The sequence below is a fragment of the Somniosus microcephalus genome, unplaced genomic scaffold, assembly GCF_052327205.1.
Source record: "Somniosus microcephalus isolate GS21.2 unplaced genomic scaffold, FLI_Smic_1.0 unresolved_chr4, whole genome shotgun sequence".
Lineage (NCBI taxonomy): Eukaryota > Metazoa > Chordata > Chondrichthyes > Squaliformes > Somniosidae > Somniosus > Somniosus microcephalus.
The window spans coordinates 4,658,014-4,679,173 of record NW_028225182.1 but is presented as its reverse complement, the minus strand read 5'-3'; positions in this window follow the sequence as shown (position 1 = coordinate 4,679,173).

Here is a 21,160-nt window from a genome sequence, read left to right as displayed (position 1 = left end):
GGAGTTCACTGAGTCAGGTCCCCTCTGCTGCCACTATAGAGCCGGGGTGTCCGCAGTGTGGAGGTTGTCACGTTCGAGGTTTGGCGAGCAACCAGAGGCGAATTTATCCTACTGTCAAAAGGGCCACAACGGCTTCTCCCCTGTTCTTTAATTGTTCTTTATTTCACTTCACTGAATAGATATCTTCGAGTGAGAGAAAACCGATCCACAGTGAGACCCATTTCATCTTATGTTCACTTTTAAACACTGGAGTCTCCGAATTGCTGAAGTTCAGAAATGTAATCCATGAATCTGCAGGGTGGCAGTCAGTAAGAAACCGTTTCTGTCTGAATCCGGGAGAGGTGATGGCTTTCGGCTGAAGATTGCTGGTACTGTCGATAGATTTTTGTTGGGTAAGCGTATTCAGGGTTACGTAACCAAAGCGGGTAGATGGAGTGAAGATACAGATCATCTCTGATTTAATTGAATGGCGCAACAGGCTCGAGGGGCTGAATGGCCTCCTCCTCTTCCTATGGAGTCACTGCAATACAATGCACCCGAGTGCTGGAGGGTTTTCGGTGTGTTGTGGTTATCGCATTCCGCTAACGCACGAAAACTCAATGGTTCGAAAGTGGGTAGATGCCATTTAATGCCTTTTCTCCATTCAAGTTTAGTGATTATGAAAACTGGAATAATTTGCATGCTTGGTTCAGTATAAATAAAATGCGCATTGACAGGCGAATTATGCCATTCAAATGGCAGCGTTACAATGAGTGAAGTAATTCTCAATAATATTTCCCAAAAAGGACACAGTTTGGGTTGCGGTACTGTAAGGAGGATTTGGGGAAAGTTGGCGCTGATTTAGGGAATCTCCCACTCGCGTGTCGCTATTTGACGAGCTGGGCATTATTTTATTTAAAAATCGAGGCCGGGGACTTTCTCATTGAGAATGTGGAAAGCAGAACAACACAGATTAATAGGAAAACACAAGATCAGCGACAGGATTCAAATTGCAGTTTCAATCGGTCTGTCTGGCTGTCCTTTCAATAAGTAATAAAAAAAAGCGCGTCTCTAAAAATGTCCCCACCCTGTTATGATTCAGGAAACTGCACAGGGATATAGAGAAGAGGAAGAGCGAAGGGGAAAATACTGTTTCCAAGGAGAACTAATGCAGGGACTCCTCTGCTGCGCCTGGGGTGGCCTCCTGCAGCCCGGATACATTAACATCCTAACAGCTCATTAACTGTAGGAGTGGGACCGGGCGGCGCTTCAGAAGGCAGGTCGAAAAGGCAAAGTCACTCTTTCGGTCTGCTCTGCTCATCAAGAATAGCCACACACACACGATGGTTTTACAATGGTTAGCTCCTCACCTGGCTAGGCTTTGAAGCGGCATTCACGGTAGTCCGATTTTCGCTTCGGTGTTTGTTTAAATTTCCGAGAAGCCCACGGTTCAAATCCCAAACGAGCACTCGTGTCGCCGGCCAGTATTCAACTTGCAGTTGAATCTTTTGCAATCACCCTTTAATAACCGATTAGCATAATTTACAGAATGCAAAAAAGGCGTAAACGCTCTTCAATGACGCATTTTCCCCTTTGTAAGTTATCAACTGTTAACCATATCTCATTTTACACATTGTATTTTTGGAATCTCGATTAAATTGCTAATTGCTTATGAAAGCAGAAATTTGGCGCAACTTTATTTAAAGCGAACAGGATCATTCACTGCACATAACGAAATCCTGGCGAATGTAAATGTTTCCCGCCCGGGCTCGAACCCGGGACAATTCGCGTGGGAGGCGAACATAATAACATGTACACTACACCAACCACTGCGGCATAGCCCACAGATAATAGAATCAGTAGTGAACAAAATATTGCCCAGTGCACATTTTCAGATTCAACGCAGTAAGCTTTTTCATCAATGAAAGAAGTTTTCAGTGAAACGATTTGGAAGTATGTGTTACTCGTACTTGTAGCTTTAATAAAAGTTTGTGACGTTTGACTCCCGCTCATGTCTCTTCTTCCTCTGTTGAATAACAAAGGAGGGGCTGACGTTGACCAGACTGCACTGCGCCTGATATTTGTGAGCTCCTCCTTTATATTGACTGATGCTGTTTCAGCTGAACCAATCAGCACAGAGGGGCTTCACTGGTCAGTTCCCCTCTGTTGAGGATACGGACCCAGCAGTTCCCGTAGTGTAGTGATTTTCACGTTCGTTTTACACGCGAAAAGTCTCCGGTTCGAGCCCGGGCGGGAACATTATGTTTTATGCTGCTGTGGATGAACAACCAGTGGGTATATTTTAAGTGACAGAGGAAAATTATTGCAAATGCTGTAAATCTCAAATAGAAACGGAAAATGGTGGAACTTCTCAAGAGGTCAGGCAGTATATGTGGATAAAGAAACAGAGTGAACGTTTCAAGTCGATTACACTTCTGTTAGAATTGGGAAACGTGAGAGATGTATGGCTAGTTTATTCTCCTGTCAATAGGGCTACAGCGGCTCCTCCCTTGTTCTTTATTTAACTTCACTCGTCAGATACCTCTGAGTGAGAGAAAACTGATCCACAGTGAGGCCCATTTCATCGTTTGTTCCCTTTTAAATCCTGGAATCTCCGAATCCCTGAAATTCAGAAATGTAATTCATTAATCTGCATGGTGGCCGTCAGTGAGAAGCCTTTTCTGTCCGGATCCGGGAGTGCAGCTGGATTCAGGCTCAAGATTGCCGCTACTGGCGATAACTTTTTGTTGGTAAGGTTATTCCGGGTTAAGGAAACAAAGCGGGTAGATGAAATGAAGATACAGATCAACCCTGATCTAATTGAATGGCGCAACAGGATCGAGGGGTTGAATGGCCTCCTCCTGTTCCTATTGAGTCGCTACAATGCAATGTACCCCAGTGTTGAAGGTTTCCGGTGTGTAATGGTGATCGCTTTCCGAAAACTCAATGGTTCGAAAGTGGGCAGAGGCAATTTAAAGTATTTTCTCCATTCAAGTATAGTAAATATGAAAATTGAAATAGTTTGCATGATTGGTTCAGTATAAATAAAACACGCATTGACAGGCGAATTATGCCATTCAAATGGCAGCGTTACAGTGAGTGAAGTAATTCTCAATGGTATTTCCCATATAGGACACAGTTTGGGTTGCGGTACTGTAAGGAGGATTTGGGGAAAGTTGGCGCTGATTTAGGGAATCTCCGCCACGCGTGTCGCAATTTGACGAGGTGGGCCTTATATTATTTAAAAATTGAGGCTGGGGACTTTCTCATTGAGAAAGTGGAAGCAAAACAACACAGATTAATCGGAAAACAAAGGGTCAGCGACGGGATTCAAAGTGCAGTTTCAATCGGTCTGCCTGAGTGTCCATTCAATAAGAAACAAAGAAAACGCGTCTCCAAAAATGCCCCACACCGTGTTATGATTCCAGAAACTGAGCCGGGGGAGAAATAGAGACATAAAAGCACAGGGATATAGAGAGGAGGAAGAGCGAAGGGGAAATTACCGTTTCCACGGAGAACTAATGCAGAGACTCCTCTGCTGCGCCTGGAGCGCCCTCCTGCAGCCCGGATACATTAACATCCTAACAGCTCATTAACTGTAGCAGTGGGACCGGGCGGCGCTTCAGAAAACAGGTCGAAAAGGCAAAGTCACTGTCTCGGTCTCCAGTGCTCTGTTCATCAAGAATAGCCACACACACAAAATGATTTTGCAATGGTTAGCTCCTCACCTGGCTAGGTTTTAACCGGCATTCTCGGGGATCGATTTTTCGCTTCGGCTGTTTGAATAAATTTCAGAGAAGCCCAAAATCCCAAACGAGCGCTCGTGTCGCCGGCCACTATTCAAACTGCAGTTGAATCTTTTGCAATCACCATTAAATAACCGATTACCATAATTTACAGAATGAAAGAAAGGCGATACACACTTCAATAACGCATTTTGCCCTTTGTAAGTAATCAACTGTTAACCATATCTCATTTTACACATTGCGTTTTAGGAATCTCGTTTAAAATATTAATTGCTTATGAAAGCAGAAATCTGGGGCAACTTTTGCTAAAATTAACAGGACTATTCACTGAACTGAATAAATTTTTTGCGAATGTATTGTGTTTACTTGCGCTCGAACCGGGGACTATCTGCGTGTGACAACCGCTACTCTACGGACACTGCTGCACAGCTGATCATAGAGCATAGAATCAGTAGTGAACAAAATATCCCACGGTGCTCATTTTCAGATTCAACGTAGTCAGCTTTTACGTCAAGTGAAAGATTTTATCAGCGAAACGATTGTTAGTAAGTGTTAATCGTATTTGTGCCTTTAATTAAATTTTGTGCCGTCTGACTCCGGTTCATGTCTCTTCTTCCTCTGTTTAATAAGAAAGGAGCGTTTTGACGTTAACCAGACTGCACTGCGCCTGATATTAGTGAGCTCATCCTTTACATGAGTGATGCTGTTTAAGGTGAACCAATCAGCAGAGAGTTGCTTCACTGATCAGTCCCCCTCTGTTAAAAGTCCTTAGCCAGCGTTTCCCTTAGTGTAGTGGTTATCACGTTTGCTTTGCACGCAGTAATTTCCCGGTTCGATCCCGAGCGAGAGAGCTATGTTTAAGCTTACTTCCGAGTTCATTCTCTAACCAAAAGGGCTGTCGTGACTGCTCATTTGCTCTTACTTCACTAAATAGAAAACTTTGAGTAAGAGTAAACTGATTCATCTGAGAATCCATCGCGTGCGAGGCGAACATGGTAACCGCCACACTGCAGCCGATCAAAGGGCGAGAAACCACTCAATATAAAGGATGATCTCACAGATATCAGGGGCAGTGCAATCTGGTCAACGTCCAGCCCCTCCTGTTTTATTCAACGGAGGAAGAAGAGACATGAACGTGAGTCAGACGCCACAAACTTTAATTAAAGGCACAAATGCGAGTAACACTTACAATCTTTTCACTGTGAAATTATTTCACTTGATTGCAAATCTGACTGCGTTAAATCTGAAAGTCAGTACCATTGGAGTTGATATTCACCGCTGATTCTATTTTCTGTGCACGGTAGAAATAACCGGTCCTGCTCAATTTGTCAAAAGTTGGCCCAGATTCCTGGTGTCATCAGCAATGAACATTTTAAACCAGGTTCCTAAAGCACAGTGTGTAAAATGAGATATGGGTAACAGTTAACATGCAAAGCACAGAACAAATGATTGAAGAATCGATTCTCGCTCCGTTAGCATTCCTTTAGTTGTGCAAAAGATAATAATCGGTTAATTAATGATGCTTTCCCATGAAAAAAAGACCACAGTTTAACAAAAGACGTTCGGTGAGTGACAGGTAAGTGCTGCTTCTGCAGCTGTCTGACACCGAGTGGGAGTGGGATTTTAAAGCCCTTTTATTGAGGAATGTTTATATATATAAACATCCCCGCTTGTTGTTGTCGACCTCATGGCGCAACGTTAGCTGTGTGTTCAAATCAGGTCGGGTCACAACTTTTTTGGATAAATCCAGATTTAATATTTTCTTTGCTGTTTCACAATAACCAGACGCTTGCTCGAAATTCTGTCTCACTGTTTCCCCAGAGTCAGGGAGAGAAGAGCCTGATGGCATCAGTTAAATAAGCAGACAAGACACGATCACAGATATTCGTTCAGAATCAACTTGCAGGTGCCCCGACATAACGTTTAGAAGTCAGGATGGTCGAGCGGTCTCCCCTGGAGGTGTGGGTTCAGATCCCACTTCTGACATTCTTTATTTTTGATTATGTTTGAGGTGCTGTATTAGTTTGAGGTTCTGTATTAGTTTGAGGTGCTGTATTAGTTTGAGGTGCTGTATTAGTTTGAGGTGCTGTATTAGTTTGAGGTGCCGTATTAGTTTGAGGTGCTGTATTAGTTTGAGGTGCTGTATTAGTTTAAGGTGCTGTATTAGTTTGAGGCGCTGCATTAGTTTGAGGCGCTGTATTAGTTTGAGGTGCTGTATTAGTCTGAGGTGCTGTATTAGTTTGAGATGCTGTATTAATTTGAGGTGCTTTATTAGTTTGACCCGCTGTATTGGTTTGAGGTGCTGTATTACTTTGAGGTGCTGTGTTAGTTTGAGATGCTGTATTAGATTGAGGTGCTGTATTAGTTTGAGGTGCGGTATTACTTTGAGGTGCTGTATTAGTTTGAGGCGCTGTATTGGTTTGAGGTGCTGTATTAGTTTGAGGTGCTGTATTAGTTTGCAGTGCTGTATTAGTTTGAGATGCTCTTTTAGTTTGCGGTGCTGTATTAGTTTGCGGTGCCATATTAGTTGGAGGGGCTGTATTAGTTTGAGGTGCTGTATTATTTTGAGGTGCTCTATTAGATTGAGGTGATCTTTTAGTTTGAGGTGCTGTATTAGTTTGAGGGTCTGCATTAGTTTGCATTGCTGTACTAGTTTGAGGCGCTGTATTAGTTTGAGGGTCTGTATTAGTTTGAGGTGCTGTATTAGTTTGAAGTGCTGTATTAGTTTGAGGTGCTGTATTAGTTTGAGGAGCCATATTAGTTTGAGGCACTGTATTAGTTTGAGGCGCTGTATTAGTTTGAGGTGCTGTATTAGTTTGAGGGGCTGTATTAGTTTGAGGTGCTGTATTAGTTTGAGGTGCTGTATTAGTTTGAGGTGTTGTTTTAATTTTGAGGTGCCGTATTAGTTTGAGGTGCTGTATTAGTTTGAGGTGTTGTATTAGTTTGAGGTGCCGTATTAGTTTGAGGTGCTTTATTAGTTTTACATGCTCTATTGATTTACCTGGGATGGTAGGAATGACGTATGAGGAGAGATTGGGTCGATTGGGCTTATACTCGCTGGAGTTTAGAAGAATGCGAGGGGATTTCATTGAAACTTAAAAAATTCTAACAGGAATAGACAGACTAGATGCAGTAAGGATGTTCCCGATGGTGGGAGACTCCAGAACCAGGGGTCACAGTCTAAGGATAAGGGGTAAGCCATTTAGGACTGAGATGAGGAGGAATTTCTTCACCGAGAGAGTGGTGAACCTGTGGAATTCTCTCGCACAGAAGGCAGTTGAGGCCAATTTATTAAATATATTCAAGAAGGAGTTAGATATATTTCTTAAGGCTAAAGGGATCAAGGGATATGGGGAGAAGGCAGGGACAGGGTACTGAATTTGGATGATCAGCCATGATCTCATTGAATGAAGGAACAGGATCGAGGGGCCGAATGGCCTACTCCTGCTTCTATCCTCTATCTTTCTATGACTTGAGGTGCTACATTAGTTTGATGCACTGTATTAGTTTAAGGGGCTGTGTTAGTTTCAGGTGCTGTATTAGTTTGAGCCGCTGTATTAGTTTGAGGTGTTGTATTAGTTTGAGGTGCTGTATTAATTTGAGGTGCTGTATTAGTTTGAGGTGTTGTATTAGTTTGAGGTGTTGTATTAGTTTGAGGTGCTGTATTAATTTACATAGATACATAGAAGATAGGAGCAGGAGTAGGCCATTCGGCCCTTCGTGCCTGCTCCGCCATTTAATGAGATCATGGCTGATCCTTTAATTCAGTATCCCGTCCCCGCCTTCTCTCCGTAACCCTTAACCCCTTTTGCCCGTAGAAATATATCTAATTCCCTCTTAAATATATTTAATGAGCTGGCGTACACTGCCCTCTGTGGCAATGAGTTCCACAGGTTCACCACTCTCTGAGTGAAGAAATTCCCCCTCATCTCTGCCCTAAATGGTTTAGCCCTTATCCTTAAATTATGTCCTCTAGTTCTGTTTTCACCCGCCAAGGGAAACATTCCTTCTGCATCCAGTCTGTCTAGACCTGTCAGAATTTTATACACTTCTATGAGGTCCCCTCTCAATCTTCTAAACTCCAGTGTGTACATCCCTAAACTACATAGTCTCTCCTCATAGGTCATTCCCGCCATTCCTGGTATCAGCCTGGTGAATCGCCGCTGCACCCCCTCCATGGCAAGAACATCCTTCCTCAGATGAGGCGACCAAAACTGTACACAGTACTCGAGGTGTGGTCTCACCAGTGCCCTGTACAGCTGCAGCAAGGTATCCCTGTTCCTGTATTCTAACCCTTTTGCTATGAAGGCCAGCATACCGTTTGCCTTCTTGACCGCCTGTTGCACCTGCATGCTCGCCTTCAGTGACTGGTGTACAAGAACACCCAGGTCTCTCTGTACTTCCCCCTCTCCCAATCTATTGCCATTTAAATAATAATTTGCCCTCCCGTTCCTGCACCCAAGGTGGATAACTTCGCACTTGTCCACATTATAGTGCATCTGCCATTTATCCGCCCAATCGCCCAGTCTGTCCAAATCGCTCTGGAGCTTCCTGGTCTCTTCCTCTGAGCCCACCCCACCTCCTAGTTTAGTGTCGTCTGCAAATTTGGAAATGCTGCATCCGACTCCCTGATCCAGGTCATTAATGTAAATTGTGAACAGCTGGGGGCCCAGGACAGATCCCTGTGGTACCCCACTTGTTACTGCCTGCCATTCAGAAAATGAGCCGTTTATTCCAACTCTCTGTTTTCTATCTGACAGCCAGTTCCCTATCCACGCCAAAACTTTCCCCTTTATCCCATGAGCCTCAATTTTCCATGCTAATCTTTTATGTGGGACCTTATCGAAGGCCTTTTGGAAGTCCAGGTACACCACATCTACTGGCTCTCCCCCATCTATTCTACCAGTTACTCCCTCAAAAAATTCCAATAGATTAGTCAAGCACGATTTACCCTTTGTAAATCCATGTTGACTCTGTCCTATCCTGTCCCCATTTGCTAAGTGCTCCGCTATTTCATCCTTAATGATGGACTCCAGCATTTTGCCCACAACTGATGTAAGGCTTACAGGTCTGTAATTACCTGCTTTTTCCCTACCCCCCTTTTTGAATAGTGGGGTAACGTTAGCTACCCTCCAATCCATCGGCACTGTTCCCGAGTCTAATGAATTCTGAAAAATCATCCTTAGTGCATCCGCTATCTCTAGGGCCACCTCCTTCAGTACCCTAGGATGCATGTTATCAGGCCCTGGGGATTTGTCCACCTTCAATCCCTTTAGCTTCCTTAACACCATATTCTTAGAGATATTGATTTGCGTCAGTTCCTCCTTTGCCAATGTCCCTATTTTTCCCGATATCCCAGGGAGGTTTTTTGTGTCTTCCTTCGTAAAGACTGACCCAAAGTATGCATTTAGTTGATCTGCCATTTCCTTATTTCCCATTATATATTCCCCCGTATCTGACTGCAATGGACCAACTTTGGTTTTCACCAGTCTTTTCCTTTTGATATATTTATAAAAGCTTTTGGAGTTAGTTTTTATATTTTCCGCCAGCTTGTTTTCGTAAGCTATTTTGCCCCTCTTGATCATGCCCTTTGCCCTCCTTTGCTCTATCTTAAACTGTTCCCAATCTGAGGCGCTGTATTAGTTTGAGGCGCTGTATTAGTTTGAGGCACTGTATTAGTTTGAGGTGCTGTATTAGTTTGAGGTGTTGTATTAGTTTGAGGTGCTGTATTAGTTTGAGGGGTTGTATTAGTTTGAGATGCTGCATTAGTTTGAGGTGCCGTATTCATTTGAGGTGCTGTATTAGTTTGAGGCTCTGTATTAGATTGAGGTGCTGTATTAGTTTGAGGTGCTGTATTAGTTTGAGATGCTCTATTAGTTTGAGGCGCTGTATTAGTTTGAGGTGCTGTATTAGTTTGAGGTGCTGTATTATTTTGAGGTGCTTTATTAGTTTGAGGGGCTGTATTAGTTTGAGTTGCTGTATTCGTTTGAGGTTTTGTATTCGTTTGATGTAGTGTACTATTTTGAGGTGCTGTATTAGTTTGAGGTGCTTTATTAGTTTGAGGAGCTGTATTAGTTTGAGTTGCTGTATTCGTTTGAGGTTTTGTATTCGTTTGATGTAGTGTAATATTTTGAGGTGTATGATTTTGAGCTGTTGCATTAGTTTGAGCCGCGATATTATTTTGAGGGGCTGTATTATTTTGAGGTGTTGTATTATTTTGACACAGTGTATTAGCTTGAGGTGTTGTATTATAATGACCTAGTGTATTAGTTTGAGAATTTGTATTAGTTGGAGGTAGTGTATTATTTTGAGGTGTACTAGTTTGAGGTGCTGTAATAATTTGATGTGCCATGTTAGTTTGACCTGTATTTGTTTGAGGTGCTCGATTAGTTTGAGGTGCTGCATTAGTTTGAGGAGCTGAATTGGTTTGAGGTGCTGTATTAGTTTGAGGTGCTATATTTTTTTGAGGTGTATTAATTTGAGATAGTGTATCAGTTCGAGAATTTGTATTAGGTGAGGTGATGCATCCATTTGAACAGCTGTAATAGTTTGAGGGGCCGCGTAGAAGAGGCGAGGAAAGGATGTAAAAGTGACGTTTGGAACAGATACTTTAGAATCCGATACAGGTTTGATTAGCTTGTATATCGAGATCGGAATTATAACGTATTTGAGTTCTCCGGTTAAAATTCGCAAGAATTTGTCTAAATGTTGTTGTTAATTGTATGTCTAATTATTGCAGGATTAATAACTCTGACATTTAATGTTGCGAACACTTTGGCTGCACTGCGCGTTCTCCAGCTGTGCTCGGTGCGCCGTCCCCTTCAATCCATCGCTCACAGGGACTGTTCCATTCAACGTTTCTATTCTCTGGCCCTTGGTGAAATTTCATAGATTGAAAGCGACGTGTCTCACCCCCGAGCTCGTCACCGACTCGCTAACCGCTGCACAGCGACCACACTCTGCTCCCGTGAGATGGAGGCCCAGAGGCTGTTTCAAGCTCGAGTGCAGTTACAGGCAGAACTCATTCAAAGAAAGTCCAAGATATTGAGGAGTCTGAGTCTTTCCACCAAACTCCTTCCCAAAGAGTTGAGATTCACGTGGGGGGAAAATGGGCACACCTTTCCCAACCTTACAACACTTCAAAGATACTGCAATGGTTGTAAAGCGCTTTGGGCTGTCCTGAACTCTTGAAAAGCGCTGTGTCAATGGGAGACTTTCTTTGCAATAGTTTCAACTGCAAGTTCAAAATCCTTGGACAAAAGTAGTGCACGTCCAGGACTTCAACCCACAATATCTCGCAAGTTTCAAGCAGCGAGAATCATACCCCCTAGACCAAAGAGCCGACTGATTGGCGGTAATGCAGATAAGAGGTAACCATGCTAAAACCATTTTGTGTGTGTGGCTATTCTTGATGAGCAGAGCACTTGAGACCGACACAGTGTCTTTGCCTTTTCGTCCTGTCTTCTGAAGCGCCGCCCGGTCCCACTCGTACAGTTAATGAGCTGTTAGGATGTTAATGTATCCGGGCTGCAGGAGGCCACCCCAGGCGCAGCAGAGGAGTCTCTGCATTAGTTCTCCGTGGAAACAGTATTTTTCCCCTTCTCTCTTACTCTTCTCTATATCACTATGTTTTTTTTTCTTATTTCTACCCCCGTCTCAGTTTCCTGAATCATAACACGGTGTGGGACATTTTTGGAGACGCGCTTTCTTTGTTAGTTATTGAAAGGACACCCAGACAGACCGATTGAAACTGCACTTTGAATCCCGTCGCTCACCCTGTGTTTTCCTATTAATCTGTGTTGTTTTGCTTCCGCATTCTGAACCTCTTTAATGTAGCGACACGCGAGGGGGAGATTCCCTAAACCATGCCAATTTTCCCCAAACCCTGCTTACAGTACCGCAACCCAAACTGTGTCCTATATGGGACATATTATTGAGAATTACTTCACTCACTGTAACGCTGCCATTTGAAAGGTATAATTCGCCTGACAATGCGTGTTTTATTTGTACAAACATGTAAATTATTCCTGTTTTCATATTTAGTAATCTTGAATGGAGAAAAGGCAGTAAATTGCCTCTACCCACTTTCGAACCATTGAGTTTTCGTCTGTTAGCGGAATGCGATAACTATTACACACCAGAAACCGTCCAGCATCGAGTACACTGCATTGCAGCGACTCCATAGGAACAGGAGGCCATTCAGCCCCTCGAGCCTGTTCCGTCATTGAATTAGATCAGGGCTAGTCTGTATCTTCACTCCAGCTACCCGCTTTGGTTCCTTAACCCTTAATACCCTTACTCAACAAAAATCTATCGACAGTACCGGCAATCTTGAGCCTGAAACCAGAACCGCTAACGGATCCAGAGAGAAAAGGCCTCTTACTGACGGCCACCCTGCAGATTAATGGATTATATTTCTGGATCAGTTTTCTCTCACTCAAAGTTGTCTATTCATAGAAACAGAGGAACATAGAAGGTAGGAGCAGGAGTAGGCCATTCGGTCTGTCGAGCCTGCTCCGTCATTCAATGAGATCATGGCTGATCATCCAAATTCAGTGCCCTGTCCCTGCCTTCTCCCCATATTCCTTGATCCCTTTAGTCATAAGAAATATATCTAACACAGTGAAGTGAAATAAAGAGCAATTAAAGAACAAGGTAGAAGACGCTGTGGCCCTTTTGACAGGAGAATAAATTCGCCTCTGTTTGTTCGCCACAGCAAATTTAAAACATATTTATTTCCACGCGGGCTCGAATCTGATAACCGCTACAATGTGGAAATCACCGGATCTGTAGCAGCAGCAGAGGGGCGCTGAGTCAGTTAACTCCCTCTGTGCTGATCGGCAATGTGCTGCCTCAATTTAAACAGCTTCTGTCCCACACTGAATTCTCTCAGTCCTTCTCCCCCGCTGCCCTTTACAAAAAATGTCACTGATTACCCCGCACACCCCGAACGTGAATCCTTCCACATCCTGACAGTGGGGCCGCTGAAGCTCCCACTGTCTCCCCGCGATCAGCGATCTCTCCCAGTTTGCAAAATTAAACGCGGAACAAGTGTCACCAAAATCTGTAACAGAAAGTAATGGATTTATTAACCAAGATTAAAGCAATTATCACTCGTCTCACAGACTTGAATTATCTTTCTGTAATTTACTGTTCCCAAATCCTGTGTCAACATAAATTCCTTGATTGAGAATCGAAAGCAGGTGAGTGTCATTCGTCCAGCAGGAACCAGGTATGATACTTCTGTATATATGAACTTGAATACAGAACAAACGCTGTCTAGACCTCCTGGCGCAACTCCAGATCAGAAGGCTGCGTGTTCAAATCACGTCGGGGTCACTATTCTTTTACAGCTCATATCAGTCTGGACAATTAATATCTTATTTGTTAACTCACAACAATGAGTACTGGTATTAGATATATTTTTTATATTCGTTCCTGGGATGTAGGTCTCGCTGGCAAGGCCAGCATTTATTGCCCATCGCCGAGGTGGCGGTGAATCACTGTAGTCGCCTTTCACCACTTACAGATAGATCTACATCATAGAATCAGAGAATGGATACAGCACAGAAGGAGGCCATTCGGCCCGTCCAGCCCGTGCCGGCTCTCTGCAAGAGCCCTTCAGCTAGTCCCACTCCCCCGCCCTCTCCCCGTAGCCCTGCACATTTTATTTCCTTCAGGCACTTATCCAAGATTTCCATGCATCTGTGTTATTGATTTATTTATTTGAGGGAATCTGTCTCATTCAAAAAGCATGTTCTGGCTCTTTATGTCTGTATTCCTTTTAAATGCCACGCAAATAAATTTATACAGAACACAGATACACACAAATACATTGAGAAATAACACACAGATACAATCACATTTATTCATCACCAGCTCACTGATACACCTAAAATCCATTTAGAAGAATCTCTCGTTCAAACACAGGTATGTATATATTGACAACCTGATGCATATGATAAAAGTCAAGAAATTAAATGTACAACTGACACACAAGGGGAGACTGGATAGGCACTTGAGGGAAATAAACTTTCAGGGCTACGGGGATCGAGCGGGGGGAATGGGACTTACTGGATTGCTCCACAGAGAGCCGGCACGGACTCGAAGGGCCGAATGGCCTCCTTGTGTGCCGCTATGACTGTATGACTCAATGACATGCAAAGGATCGCATCAGAACACAAACACTCACTTGATATAGAAACATGCCACCCATGTACACACAGTCACAGCTCATATTGTCACACGAAGCTGGTTCCATTTCTGTGAAAAGTCTACACGCCAAAAGTTTAATTGTTTTTCACAAACTGCCCGCCCTGTTGTGTATTTCGAGCAGTTTCCTACTTTCACAGTGGCGATTCTGGGGCTGGGTCCGTGTCACAAACACTCAACATTTTACACCAAGGCTCCAAAAATACAATGAGCTCGGGATAAAGGTTCATCACATGCTGAGGGCTAATTAAATGATTGAAGTTCCACAAAATAACTTTATGGATTAATAAATGATGTTTAAACCAATTATTCTTTTTTCCACATGAAAGTCATGTAATTCATTTAAATCAGGTCTCGAATTAAAAACTGTTACTCCCCTGACCTGGAATCAAATCCAAGAGAACGCTGAATCCTACCCATTAGGGAACGTTGCATTGCACCGTCACAATATTTATCAATGCATGTGAGTCTATTTGGAGTAAAGTATGCAATACCGAAATACTGCAGAGGCTGGGAATCTGACATAAAAACAGAAAATTCTAGAAATACTCAGCAAGTCAGGCAGCATCTGTGGAGAGAGAAACAGAGTTAACGTTTCAGGTCGATGACCTTTCGTCAGAACTGGGAGAAGTTAGAGATGAAACAGATTTTAGGCAAATGGGGGAGAGGAGGAAACAGCAAGAGGCAATATTAGTGATAAGGTGGAAGGCAGGAGAGATTAAATGACAAAAGGGATGAAGGTGCGAGGCAAAAGGAGATGGCAATGGGACAAGTAAAGGAAGGAGAGATGGGAGCCGAGGAGGTGTAAATGGGAATGGCAGAATCATCAACAGCTGCCATCTGAAAAAATAGGAGCAGAGGTTATGGTCTGAAATTGTTGAACTCGATGTTGAGTCCAGAATGCTATAAATATTTTTACATGTATGTGTAACCTTTAGGTCAATGACCTTTTGTCATTAATTCTCTATATACAGATATAGAACTGGAAGACGCCAGCGCGTTTTGTGAGGTTACATTTGAGTTGTGGCTGTTGCACAGCCGGTATGAGGGAAACAGAAGAGGTTGGAGCATTTTACTGAGGTTTCGAATGAAGATAAATGCACCCCAATAAATCACAGAATCACAGAATCACAGAAACCCCACAGTGCAGATAGAGGCCATTTCGGCCAATCGAGCCTGCACCGACACATATCCCACCCGATCCCCGTAACACCTACACCAATACATATCCCACCCTATCCCCGTAACCCCACGTGTTTAATCCCCCTAACACTAAGGGTCAATTTATCATAGCTTCAGGTACATGTAACTAGATTTGTAAGCCGCAGTGTCATGAATTGCTTTTTGATGTAAACAATCAAAACCAATTTGTATCCAATACGGATTGACCCATTCTATTTACAATTATCGCATTATTATTCTGTGTTACCTGGTAGTCTAGTGGCTAGGATTCGGCGCTTTTACCGCTATAGTCCGGGTTCGATTCCTGGTCATAGAAGCAATTTTTGTTACAGTCTTTAATTAATTTAAACTAACTTGTTAAAATTACTTACATGTATCTAATGTGAGCAAATGTTTTAATTACCATTAATTAACCGATAATCTTAATTTGCAGAATGAATTAAATGCTAAAGATACTTCAATAACGTGTATTGTGCTTTCTATGTGATGAACTGTTATGCATATCTCATTTTACACCATGGCCCGGATTTTACGGTGCTTCCGACAGCGAATGCACAGCGTAGGCTCTCGTACGCCTTCAGAACCACGCCGCAAGTTCCAGGTTTCCGCACGCCCGAAAGCCCAGAACTTGTGATCTGTCAAGTTTCGCTGGGACAGAGCCACCGCATCCGCTATAACATCACTTTTGCTGGTGCAGAGTTGGGCTAACTACTGCCCAGCGGATGCCCAGGAAACCCTTACAGCTGGTAATAGAATCATAGAAATTTACGGCACAGAAAGAGGCCATTCGGCCCTTCGTGTCCACGTTGGTCGAAAGAGCTATCCAGCCTAATAGCAGGCGTAAGACCTTCTTTTGACAGTGCACGGGTGAAAATAAATGTTAAAATATTTTTTTTTAATGATATACACATACATACATTTTAAATTAGTTTAGGTAAACTCTGGCCCGCTTTAAAATGTTCAAATATATATTTCATAAAATTAAAAACTGCATTTTAAATGTTTAATTAATTTCATTAAGTTTGAACAAGTCATCATTTATTTTTATTTCCGTGGTGTGAAATGTTATTTATTTGGAGATGTCGACTATGTTATGGGGTTTCTGTACATAAATGGAATCCCCATTACCCTCATAGGAACCCCCCTTTTTGATTGGTTGGTCTGGCCCATGTGGTCTCAGGGATGCTTGCGAACCGTGTGCGCCCCTGGGATCTATGTGCCTTTATGCAGGCGGACGCCAGCAGGCCCAGGGCGGCAGGAGTCCGAAGCTCCGGAGACACCAGGTAATTCGGATTTGTTTTTCGATTCCGAGGCCTTAGCCGGTGGCGAGCCCCCGATCGCAATTTCCAGGCCAATGTATTTCAGGAGTCTGGTTTAAAATGTTCATTGCTTATGTCACCAGGAGTCTTGTGCAACTTTTGTTCAATTTAACAGGACCGGTTATTGCACAGAATAACATTTTCTGGAACATGAATACTGCAGTTGTGGCCGAACCAGTGTTTTATAAAGGTTCATCATAACTTCCTTGCTTTTGTGCTCTATGCCTCTATTTGTAAAGCCCCGGGTTCCATAAGCTTTTTAAACTGATTTCTCAACCTGTCCTGCCACCTTCAATGAATTGTGCACATATACCCCCAGGTCTCTCTGTTCCTGCACCCACTTTGGAAATGTATCCTTTAATTTATATTGCCTCTCCTCATTCTTCCAACCAAAATGTATCACTTCACAGTTTTCTGCATTTAACTTCATCTGCCACATGTCCGCCCATTCCACCAGCCTGTCCATGTCCACTTGGAGACTATCACTACACTCCTCACTGCTCACTATACTTCCAAGTTTTGTATCATCAGCAAATTTTGAAATTGCGCCCTGGACACCTAACTCCAAATAATTAATATATGTCAAGATGGGCCGTGGTCCTAGTACCGACCCCTGGGGAACACCTTCCTCCAGTCAGAGAAATAACCGTTCGCCACTACTCTGTTTCCTGTCTCTTAGCCAATTTCACATCCATGCTGCCACTGTCCCTCTTATTCCATGGGCTTCAACTTTGCTGGCAAGCCTGTTATGCGGCACTTTATCAAGTGCCTTTTGGAAGCCCATGTTCACCACATCAACCGCATTTCCCTCATCAACCCTTTCTTTCACCTCATCAAATAATTTAATCAAGTTGGTAAAAGACGATTTGCCTTTAACAAATCCGTGCAGACTTTCCTTAATTCATCCATACTTGTCCAAGTGACCAGTCATTTTGTCCAGGATTATCCTGTCTAAAAGCTTCCTGACTACCGACGTTAAGCTGACTGGCCTGTAGTTGCTGGGTTGAACCTTATACTCCTTTTTGAACAAGGGTGTAACATTTGCAATTCTCCAGACGTCTGGCACCACCGACGTATCCAATGAGAATTGGAAGATTGTGGTCAGTAACTTCACAATTTCCACCTGTGCTTCCCTGAGCATCCTAGGATGCATTTCATCTGGCCCTGGTGACTTATGGACATAAATACAGCCAGCTTTCCTGGTACCTCCTCTTTAACAATTGTTATCACATCCAATATCTCAACCACAGCTCAATAACTGTAGGTCTGGGACCGGGCGGCGCTTCTGAAGACAGGTCCAAAAGGCAAAGTCACTGTCTCGGTTTCAAGTGCTCTGCTCATCAAGAATAGCCACATACACAAAATGGTTTTTACAATAGTTATCTATTATCTCCACTACTTTTAACCAGTTGGCTCCTTGGTTTTCAGTATGTTATGGGAAAAAGAGAGCTGCAGCAAACCGGCGTCCAGAAGAGAATATAAACAAAAGCTTTACAGCCAGCCTTTCTAGTACCTCCTCTTTATCAATTTTTATCCCATCCAATATCTGAACCACAGCTCATTAACTGTAGGTCTGGGACCGGGCGGCGCTTGAGAAGACAGGTCCAAAAGGCAAAGTCATTGTCTCGGTCTCAAGTGCTCTGATCATCAAGTAAAACCACACAGAAAAAATGGTTTTACAATGGTTAGCTCTTATTTCCAATATTATCTATCAGTTGGCTCGTTGCTTTCGAGGTATGATTCTTGCTTCGGGGTTATTAGTTGAAATTGACGAGAGGTCACCGGTTCAAATCCCAGACGAACACTTATTTTGCCCGCGAATTATGAACTTGCTGTTCGAACTTCTGCAACAAAAAAAAACACTGGCATTGATACAGAGCTTTTCACGAACTCAGGACGTCCCAAAGCGCTTTATAACCATTGAAGTACCTTTGAAGTGTTGCAATGTGGAGAAAGGCGTGCCCAAATCACCCCCACATGAATCTCAACACGTTGGGAAGGTGCAAAGAATCAGGCGCCTCAATGACTTGGACTTTCTTTGAATGAGTTCTGCTTGTAACTGCACTCGAGCTTGAAACAGTTGCTGGGCCTCCATCTCACGGGAGCAGAGTGTGGTCGCTGTGCAGTGGTTAGCGAGTCGGTGACGAGCTCGGGGTTGAGACGCGTCGCTTTCAATCTATGAAATTTCACCAAGGTCCAGAGAATAGAAACGCTGAATGGAACAGACCCTGTGAGCGATGGACTGAAGGGGACGGCGCTCCGAGCACAGCTGGGAAACGCGCAGAGCAGTAAAAGTGTTCGCAACAATAAATGTCAGATTTATTAATCCTGCAACAATTAGAAGTATAATAAACAACATCTTTTAAACAAATCTTTGCGAATTTTAGCCGAGGAACTCCAACACTTTATAGTTCCGAGTTCGATATACAAGTTGCTCAAACCTTTATCGAATTCTAAAGTATCTGTTCCAAACTTTTGATATCTTTTCCTTACATCTACTACGTGACTATTTGCACGTTTAATAGTGTAACCTAACACAACTGGCCACCTTCTGATGGAAGATTTTCGACCTGAAACGTTAACTCTGCTTCTCTCTCCACAGAAGCTGCCTGACCTGCTGAGTGTTTCCAGCACTTTTATTTTTATTACCCGACCTTGTTACCAAAGTATCACTTCACTTATCTCCTTACCACACTCCTTCCTTACATGTAGCCTTGTCCGACAAACAGGCTCCATTGGCACAACGGGATGTTCTGCTTCAGGCATTAATTGGAACTATAAGGGGAACCAGTGGAGGCAGCATATTTGGATTTCCAAAAGGCATTCGATAAGGCACCACGTAACAGGTTGTTACACAAGATAAGGGCTCATGGGACTGGAGTTAATGTATTAGCAAGAATAGAGGATTGGTTAACGGACAGAAAACAGAGATTAGGGATAAACGGGTCATTTTCAGATTGGCAGGCTGTAACTAGTCGGGTGCCGCAAGGATCAAGTGCGCTTGCTTCAGCTATTTACAGTCTATATTACGGACTTAGATGAAGGGACAGAGTGTAATGTATCCCAGTTTTCTGATGATACAAAGCTAGGTGGGAAAGTAAGCTGTGAGGACACAAAGAGCCTACAATGGGATATAGACAGATTAAGTTATTGGGCGGGCAATAAGGCGGCAGACGGAGTATAATGTACGGAAATGTGAGGTTATTCACTGTGGTAGGAAGAATAGACAAACAGAATATTTTTTAAATGGTGCAAAGCTATTAATTGATTCATTCTGCAAAATAAAGTTATCCGTTTATTAATGGTAATTAAAACAATTCTAAATTTTCCCATCAGCTGAATGTAGTCAATTTCATCAGATTTTGATTTTAAAACTGTGTTATAAAAGTTACTTTTCTCACCAGGAATCGATCCCGTGTTACGGAGGTGAAAGGACTGGTTTTCTGAATCATTTAAAGGTGATCGCTATGAATCACGCAGCATTGATTTAAAATCACAGCTACAATTTGTTTCGGTGCAGAAGAAGGGGATTGAAAATGACGATAAAATCACTATGCAACGCCCGCGGTGAGAGAGGTTCGAGCTTACAATTAAGTTGGTGCTGCGAAGTAATCGCTGAGCTGACGCTGACGCCGGTCAATGAATGAGAAACCGTTCAATATAAAGGATGAGTTCACAAACACCAGGCGCATTGCAGTCTGGTCAATGTCAAGCCTCTCCTTTCTTATTCAGAGACATGAGCGGGAGTCAGACGCCACAAACTTTAACTAAAGGCACAGATGCGAGTAATACTTCCAAATCTTTTCACTGTAAAATTATTCACTTTATTTAATGGCTGACTGCATTGAATCTGAAAATGATCACCATCAGAATTTATGCTCGCTGCTGATTCGCTTTTCCGTGGACACTAACGCTCCGGTTTCCGTAGTGCAGCGACGATCATGTTCCCCTCCTACATGAACAGTTCCCAAATCGAGCCCGGGTGGATATGTTCGAGTGGAACATTTTTATTCTGCGCAATAACCGGCCCGGTTATATTGAACAAAATTTGCCCCAGATTCCTGATGTCATAAGTAATAAACATTTTAAACCAGCCTCCTAAAATACGATGGGCCTTGAAATTGCGATCGGAGGTTTGGCGCCGGCTTACGCCTCCGAACCGAGAAACAAATCCCAATTAACTGGTGTCTCCGGAGCTTCGCACTCTTGCGGTCTTGGGCCTGCTGGCGTACGCAAGCATAAAGGCCCACGGGTACCATTGGCGCTCATGGTTCGGCAGCATCCGTTGGCCAGGCCAACCAATCACACAGGGGATTCCTATGATGCTTTATGTACGGAATCCCATAAGCATAAAAGAAATCTCCAAATAAATAACATTTCACACCACGGAAGTAAGAATAAATGGTCACATATTCAAAATAAATGAATTTAATTAAGCATTCAATGGTCTCATCCTGTGCCGTTATGACTCCTCTCTGCCCCACACAACAGTGAGAGGGAAATAGAGGGAGAGCACGATTCCAACGAGGAACAGGTGCAGGAAGTTTTTATGCAGTTCTTCTTATGTCGGTAAATCTTTTAAAATTATTTCACTTGAACTTTTTCAGTTCAACTTTTCCAGGGAGCATTTCAAGGAACTGGGAAGAAATTAAAAAATTGGGGTTGTTAAAAAAAATAACCTGCCCGTCGGGGAATTGAATCCCGGTCTCCCGCGTAACAAGC